Source organism: Trachurus japonicus, chromosome 3, assembly GCF_045865225.1.
Source record: "Trachurus japonicus isolate A0001 chromosome 3, Traja_1.0".
Lineage (NCBI taxonomy): Eukaryota > Metazoa > Chordata > Actinopteri > Carangiformes > Carangidae > Trachurus > Trachurus japonicus.
In genome coordinates, this window is record NC_140909.1 from 26,643,937 (window position 1) to 26,653,064 (window position 9,128).

Here is a 9,128-nt window from a genome sequence, read left to right on the forward strand (position 1 = left end):
TGTTCACATGGACCTGGGACATGAGCCACAGGTGTAGAATCACGCAGACACGACATGTATCTGCTCCTATTCTTGAAAGGATGTGAAAATCAAACTTTAATGAAGTTCTAATATTTTTTGGTTGTCACTTTATTCTGAAAGGCCCATGACAATGAGGTTAAAAAACATGAAGATAGATGACTATGACTGAGAAGTTGTCGCTTGTTCCACTCAATTAACTTTATATTCCTCCACATGGCAATGATCAGAGTGGTGGCCTGTTTGTCTTCAGGTCGTCCAGGCAGGACGTCACAGTGATGTCTTGGCATCACCTGGACTGAATGAACTGATTAGAGGTCAGCATGACATATTCTGTGTTTTTTTTTTTTTTGTTAAAGTGCTCATTGTGCATCTATGTTGACTTGAAGCTGCACAGTGCTATAACACAGCTGACTTCTGTTGAGGAGTCTGGATCACGGAGTTAAGTGTTGAAATGATAGTGGGCTGATGGTGAAGTGATGGTGAAGTGATGGTGAACGTCCACTGTCCTGCAGTCAGTGCTGTGGGATGTGACCTGACGACCTCATGTTGACGCGTTGGTTTGTGTCAGGCTGATTTAAACAGCTGATGAGCTGCAGACGTTGGAAACATGAGTTATTACATGAAGCGAATTAGAGTCGTTAAGGATCGACAGTGAAGTCGCTAAATCACAGCCATGTGATGAATCATCATTACATCAATCATCACAGTAACACTGAAGCAGCTCATCATGGTCTGTCGCCACGGCAACTTTTTAAAAAATGTTCTTACTTTTTTTTTATTTTTAGAGGACAGTGCACAATAATTGACATTTCTGTAAATGTGCCAGTGTTAACCAGAGCCTAATTTACAACTAAAACAAGGACACAAAGGTCATAATCCATAAAACAAGAACACAGGGGACACAAAAATTCAGGACATCCATAGAAATACAACATATCCATGTGGGAAGCAGAAACCATCAGACAATGACATTAAATGAGAGACATCAATACAACACGACAGAAATAATAACAACAAGTAGACAATAATAACACAGCAAAATCAATACATACGGTGCAATATAATACAGTGCAAGATTGTTGATTGAGACACTATGGATAGTGTGTAGAAGAAGCTGAAAGAAAAAGTGAGCTCTCTCCTCTCTATACCAAACCCTACCTATCAAGTTCAGGTATAGTAGGTGCATGCAACAAAACTAAGAAAAGAACACAGATAGCCAGCACTCATATAACTTCTTATGAGTTTCTCCTTTCAATCTGGGCAGCAGGGGCCCACAACTTTCTGCAGTGACAACGCTGAAGAAAGCAGTAGGCGGAGAAGGAGAAACTAATAAGAAGTTTTATGAGTTATCTGTGTTCTTTTCTTAGTGTGTAGAAGCCCGTGATCTTTGGCATGATATATGATAAGAGTATGATGAAAGTTATAAAGTGCTGCAGTGCTTATCACAGTTGTCACAGTAAAAGTCAAATTTTATCTAAAATTTGAATAAATTAAATTGGGTGAGATGAACTGTCAGAGGTGGATAAATGAGATGGAGGTGCTAGGTTATGCTAAGATGTCTCTGTCTTCAGGCTGCGCAAAGGTCCAACTGTTGTTTCCTGTCTAACTTAAGGTCACTGTTCAGAGTCTGTGTTCAGATAGCTGCAGCTGGAACATCACATCAATGATCTGCGATCAGCCGTCTCCATAACAGCCAGTGATCACACATTTCAGATTACACACACACACACACACACACACACACATAAGGAGAAGTCTTAAGGACATCAGCCTTGTGGGGGCCATGGGGTTTCTTTTTGTTTTAATCTGCATACGCAACACTGTCCCCACAACATGATGGATAAATAACACACAAATGCACATTTACACACACAATCAGTGGCACTTCATTAATCACTGTATCTCCCCTGTCCATCAATAGCGATGGAGCTGCAGTTTCTCCGCCGGTTGTTGCATCAGCAGGTTTTGAAACTGCTCTTCCTCCAGGGAGTGAGGAGGCAGCAGCGCCAGACACACACACACATACACACACACAAACACACACACACACACACACACACTCACCAATCACACGCACATATACACACACTCGGGGGACACCCGGTGGAGCTGGCTCGGGGCGTTGGGTCCTGGACGAGTCGGTGAGTTGAGCAACAGCAGTTAACTGCCACCCTTCACCCAGTTGGTCTGCTCTGTGATTGGCTGAGGAAATGGGGGGAAGGTGGCCGTGCGGAGAGCGACCCCCTCTGAGCGCTGACCCACAGAGACTCAGATTAACACGCGCTGCTGAGGTCACAGGTTCAAATCCCTACAGTGTTGTTCAATACGCATGGAACATGCAGCCACACTGCTGCCACTGCTGCTGGGACCACCAGTACTGAGTACTGCAGTATTACTGTATATACTGTAGTATTACTGAGTGTTCTGCAGAGTATGGTGCAGTGTTACAGTCTATAGAGCAGTATTATGAGTGTAGCCTACTGCAGTACTACTGTGAAAACTGCAGTATTACTGTGTACACTGCATTATTACTGTACACATTGCTGAAAATCAAAAAGAAAATATTATTTTGACCAAGACGCAGCTGAAAAATCACAAACAAGTCAAACACGACAACGTACAAAATAAATACGAGGTAAACAACAAACCGGTTTTTCCAATATGATCAAAAAAAGCAACAGATATTGTACAGTACTCTGGCAAACGTGGACACACAGGTGGACATCCAGGTGGACACACATCCTCCTGTCTTTTCCATCTAATGTAAATTAATTTCCTCATGCTCAGTCTGAACCTGAAGATTCAACTCCTGTAAACTTTCAGTGAGTCACACAAGTACGAACTTTAGAGGTGAAAGGTGTGAATGTCTCATTCAAGCCCCGCCCCCTCTGCTGCAGACAGGTTCAGACAAACGTCGTGCTCCTGCTGCTTGTAGAGCTCTAATAAATCAAATCAGTGTTGCCCCCCCACCCCCACCACCACCACCACACACACTCTTGTTTTTAATCTGTGACTTCACATCTCAGTTTTCTGTTACACCAAAACCCACAATACAACACTGGATGCTGCTCTCTGATTGGCTGTCAGAGTGGACACCTCACAGTTGTCCTCCGGTGAACTGATGTCTGTGTACCCATGGCGACCACAGGTTTCCTGGACTCTCAGGGCGAATGTCACCTGGCGAGTCACGTGATCAGTCAACTGTCTGTCACTGGTTCCCTCCTCTCATGGTCAGTGTGACCGTTACCTGCCTGGTTTCACCTAGTTTCACCTGGTTCCACTGACCCACTGTCACTGGTTCTGGGACTATGTTGTTAGTTTTCTCAGGCTCAGGCGGAGCAGGGATCCTGGTCCGGGACCAGGTCCAGGTGTCAGACCCTGGGTTGGTGTTGGCCCGATGACACCAGGTGTTGTTCAGGCAGGAACCCATAACTCATAATTACCGAGAGTCTTTTTATTGTAATTACATCAATGTCTGATTTAATGTGCAAATGATTTATCAGATGTTTCTGAACAACAGAGCAGGACGACCTGCAGGCTCACCTGAGGCCGACCCACCTGTGTGAGCCTGGCCTGGTCTCTACCTGTTTGTGTTTTATCAGCAGTGCTGCTGATGGTGGAGTTCAGAGGATTCCTGGCCTCGGACCAGAGGCACGTTCACACTCATCATGACTCTCTCTCCCCCTGCTCTCTCTCTTTCTCTCACACAGGTGTGAACACAGCATTTAACTGGAAAATGACTCTCTACGGTTCAATAGCAACATCAACAGAAAGAACAAATTTAAGATGGCTGCCATCTTGTTTGTTTGTGTAATTTTAAATTTGTCTCTTTATCTCTTACCTTAATCAGCTCCAGGTGTCAAACTAAACAGCACTAGAAAAATTGACCGCACTGTTCAAACATTTAATGAAAGTGAATTACTCAGAAACCCCCTCAGGAGTTAGCAGGTTTGCAGGCTATATGTTCAGTAACCAGGTGACTCTCACAGGTAAATGATAGACAGTTTATCACAGATGACAGCTCCGTCTATCACAGTTATGCGTTAACATTTACCAGAGCTCAGCTGCTGGAGTGATGAGCCATACACCCCCCCACGCACCCCCCCCCCCACGTGGGTGGAGGTCGTGCAGCTGAGGGTCCGTCCAGACTTTGCAGACCGTCCATCACTCCTGTCCTGTCCTCCCCACACAGCTTTCAGCTTGCATAACGCCCCACCCACCCCCAGACTGAGAGGACTGCTGTCAGTTTATCTGATCACTGTGTATTTTTGTCTCTAGAAACCAGCGATACAGAGGTTGCGAAACAGCTGGAGCTGATGTGTAAATTGCTGCCTCAGCACCAAGAACCACAACACTGAGCCGTGACTGACAGCTGCACTCAGCCAATCACAGAGCAGAGAGAACTCCAGTCATCTGGCCTCCTGTGGAGCAGCAGGAGTCGGTTATGTCAAGGGAACAGAAACTGAACATTTCCTAAGTGTTATATTTTAATAGATGTTTACATAGTAACCGTAGTAACCTGTCTCCATTTTATTTTATCATTATCACCTTGTGGTTTTCTCCGTCCTGACGTGTTTCAGTTGTGCACGTCACTCCCCTGGACTGGAGGCAAGGCAATTTTATTTGTATAGCCCGTTTTTACAAACAGTTTGTCTCAAAGGGCTTTACATGGCATCATAACAACATCCTCTGCCCTTAGACCCTCACATCCACTGAGGAAAAACTCCCCAGAAGACCCTTTTAACAGGGAAAAAACTGGAGAAACCTCAGGGTGAGCAACAGAGGAGGGATCCCACACCCAAGACGGGCAGATAGATGTTGTATTATACAGACAAGAAAACTGTTTTATAGCATAGAATACGCAAAAGGAGGACTCTGAATCTGAAGCAGCGTGTCCATGCGAGGGTCAAAGTTCAGCAGGTGGAGGCGTTGGAGCGAAGCAGGAAGTAAAGAGCTTCATGTGGGCGGAGTCTGTGGTCCTACTGGTTTGGTCCCAGTCGTGTCACCGGGTGGAGCTTCGAGAGTTAGCAGGGAGTGAGGGTGGCCAAACAAACAGCTGCAAACGTTCACGTTGATCAAACCCTGGGATGGAGTAAGAGCCAGTAACCGTGGCAACCATGGCTCTCTGCAGCCAGACCGAAGTGTCATGAATCATCCAGTCGCTGCTGGACCCATTAACACCACAGGGCCAAAACCCAGGTCCAGAGGTCAGAGGTCAGAGGTCAGGGAGGGACCTACATCATGCGGTTCAGCAGTTTTCTGACTATTCACCGTTTCTAACCAGTTGCACAAAAAGACGGCTCCATGCAGGTCGACCAGGTCCGACAGGAAGCGTAGGTCTACGACGGGAACTGGACCTCGGGAACTCCAGTCCTGTGATACAGCTTAGGGTTTCAATCTCAGGTGGGTCCTCACCTCAGGTAACATGGGTATAAAAGTGTTTTCTGTTGTTGAAAATCTGGATTGGGTCTTTGAGGTCAAACGAGTTCACTGATGTGGTCGTCATGGTTACTGTCTGACTGACATTTACATCCTGGAGGTTGTTTGATTGACAACTGACCTACATTATCAGTCCAGATGTGTGTGTGTGTGTGTGTGTGTGTGTGCGTGCGTGCGTGCGTGTGTGTGTGTGTGTTTCGCCTTGTTTCATCACTCGTCTTACGCAATACCAGTGCAACTCCAATGCAGACGTGGAGGAATGGCTCCACCTGCTGGAGTCATTGCATAACTACTGTCAGCGAAGAAGAGTTTTGAGTTTTGAGTCTGTTAGAGGATTTCTCAATTGATAAAACTCTATCTGACCCTCTAACCCTTTCATCTTAACCAGATGTTCAGTTGCTGGTTCCCATTTGTTGAATCGGTCACTCTTTTTGCAAAACCATAAGCACTTTTTACCAAGACACAACTTGCAAACACATTTTCACTCACTAAAACTGATTTTGCACTGTAATTGTGTTGCATAATGGAAAGCACAGATAGCAATGGTTAAACACAATTAAAGGGAAACTTAGTTTTTTTTCAACCTGGGCCCTGTTTTCATATGTTTTTCTGTATACGTGAGTGATAGATAATACAATTATTGAGGTCGCTCCAGTATTGAGCAGGGTAGGCAGCCTGCAGCTAATGCTCTTCAACCAGGCAAGTGGCTCACATCAAAGTTTGCCATAAACGTGCATTTTTTTCACACTGACAGGCTCAGATAGTTACAATGAGTGTCCGACAACATACTAGAAAGGAGAAATTGTAACTATCTGAGCCTGTCAGTGTGAAAAAAATGCATGTTTATAGGGCGAACTTTGACGGGAGCCACTTGCCCGGTTGAAGAGGCTCAATACTGGAGCTACCTCACGTATACAGAAAAAAATATGAAAACAGGTCCCAGGTTTAGTTTTAGGTAAAGTTTCCCTTTAAAGCACAGTTGTCACATCCTTAACACAACAACTAAAAATTGAACAAGCCACACGTTGCTAATGATGTGAAAAAAAACAATACAATCCAATACAGATTGTTGAGGGTTGTTCAATGGACAAAAACAATCTGAGAGGTAGGCTGGAGGAAGGGAGCAAAATCAGTAACAAAATTTTTCATTTGCTGAAAGACAGACACTAATTTCTGATTAAATCTGAGCTCTTGTGATGGACAGTGACAACAAAGACCCCCCACCCCTTCTAATGGCACAGCTCCGGTCCTGAGCACCCATGAGGTCCGGCTCTGCTTGCAGAACATCAGGAAACCAGCAGGATGGAACAGCACGACAAATCATATCATGAAATTTGCTGATGATACGACTGTACTGGATCTCATTATCGACAACAGTGGGATTGCATAGGAATGAGGTTGAACATCAAACAGCTTGGTGTAACAGCAACAACTTGGTTCTCAACATAAAAAAACAAGGAATTAATAGTGGACTTTCCCTAACCCTAACCCGATTTGTGGAAGTTGTGATGGAAAAATACAAATTTTTAGAAGATTTTATATAGTTTTGAATCAAGTGTTTTGTGAATATGTTTTGGGGGGGGGTTGTCAAGTTTTGACAAAAGGGCCATAGTTTTACCAAAAGCAAAACCTAAAAAGTAAGTAAAAGTAAAGTAACAGTAACAGTGCTAAATTCACAGAGGATTTTTTCTTTTTTTTTTCGGAAAATGCATTTAGCCTACTTCCTACGGCTTCATGTCCTGAACATTGTGTTTTGCTCAATTAAATTGTTTTCCCTATAGGCTTGAACCTCCTTGCTGCCCACCCCCTTCCTGTATTTGTGTTTGGATGGTGAGGCAGCCTCAGATCGGTCTACTGGACCCAATTCAGCCCAGACACACAACACCACACTCTTGGAAATCTAAATCTGCTTCTTATCCATCATCATGGACCAGAAGATTGTTGTGGTCTGTACATTTTGCACCAGAGCCATATGCACTGTGGCTCTTCACAGATGAAGCTAACGGAAAAATAAAGTATTTTGAATTGAATTGAATTGAATTGAATCATCAGGGTTAGGTGTATATACAGCATTAGACTGATTGATTAATTACTGGTCAAATTAATTGCAACAATCAGTGATCCTCCAAGGGATAAGATCTGAAACTATTTATTCACTCAGTGCTCTGAAAGCATGGTCGTATTTCACTACAGCGATCATACACACAACCAACCCTTGCTTGAGAAGTGGCACACACATCTCTCAGACCATGTTTCGTCTCACACCGTGTAACACTGGAGAAGACCACGGTCCTGAAGGAGCTCTGTGTCTCCTCCAGGTGAGTTTCTGCTCTGCAGGAAGATAGTGGAGTCGTCAACACCCGAGTCAGCAAGGTGCACGGGCTGAGGTGGAGTCCGTACCTACCAGGGGCCTCAGGTGTTGCATGATGTAAAAGCCACGGGCACGGGTCTCAAGCATCTCTGTCTCAAGTTTCTTGGAGCACAGCCATCACAGATCTGATGGAGGAAGGACCTCGGGTGTATTCCTGACTATTCCTGACCGGGCTGCTGCACCACAGTGGTTCACCACCAGAGGACGGCACAGGATCCTCCACAAGGCCCTGCAGCCTTCACTGAGACTCACTCTTCTCCATAGACTGCTCTTCTCCCTCTTCACTCCACTCATCCTCTCTCTTCTTCTTCTTTTTCTTCTTCTTCTCCTCCTCCTCCTCCTCCTCCTCCAGACTCCTGTCAGTACGTCACTGTGTTTCCATACTGGACTCATATTACACTGCTGGACTGTATTCCGTGAAGTCGTCGTTAATCAACCCAGATGTTCTGTGATGTTGCCTTCAGAATAAAGGTTTATATTTAAGTGGTGGCATCATTATTCAACGTGAATCTTTGTTACTTTTTGTAGACTTGCCAGACTGCCGTAGCCTACTGGGGTGGGAGGACACCATGTGTTCACGCCTCAGCAGGAGACTGTAGTTGAGATGGTCAAAACCATGCCATCACACTAAAACACTAAACAGGACAAATGTGATGTTGATGAAGGGCTGTGGTCTGACCCAGCTCAAAGACAAGATGAAGCTCAATGTGATCAAACAGTCTTTTGATTTTTCTACACTTTACATCGCCTTATAGGCTGTAGACTTTCTGTATTGATCAATTTCAGGATGATGATGAAACATTTTTTTTCACAGTACAAATTACTATAGTTTATGTATGATATATGCAGAGTAAATGAAAAATCCACAGAGTTGTGACATCTTTTTTTTCTTTAGTTTTTGGAGATGGAAAATGCATACACTACTCCTACTGTGATCAGCAAACACTTCTCCATGAGCTACAGTAGCTATATGCCCTGAACACTGTGTTTTCCATTTTTTGGTGGAATGACTGCTCAGCAGTGTTTAGACTTTGAACGATTAGTGCATTGTTTGGTTTCACAGGTAAAACAATTTTGAGGCAATGGTATGGATTTGCAAAATGAATCTGAGGTTTTGTGATTGTGGTGTTAGTTAGTTAGTTAGTTTAAGTTTATTTCGGACATGTTAAAAGAAATAAAACATAATACAGAAATGGACAGACATAACATATAAAAACTTTGCAAAAACAACATATGAACAAAAAAAATATATATATATATATTTTTTGTTTGTTTGTTTGTTTTGTATATATAATAA

The 9,128-nt window shown here is 43.9% G+C and overlaps 1 protein-coding gene across 1 annotated transcript in view; it reads right to left on the reverse strand.

Moving 5' to 3' along the window:
- The window catches only part of LOC146990054 (isocitrate dehydrogenase [NAD] subunit alpha, mitochondrial), a 242,259-nt gene that overhangs the window by 108,090 nt on the left and 125,041 nt on the right, over positions 1–9,128 (reverse strand). The window lies entirely within an intron of this gene.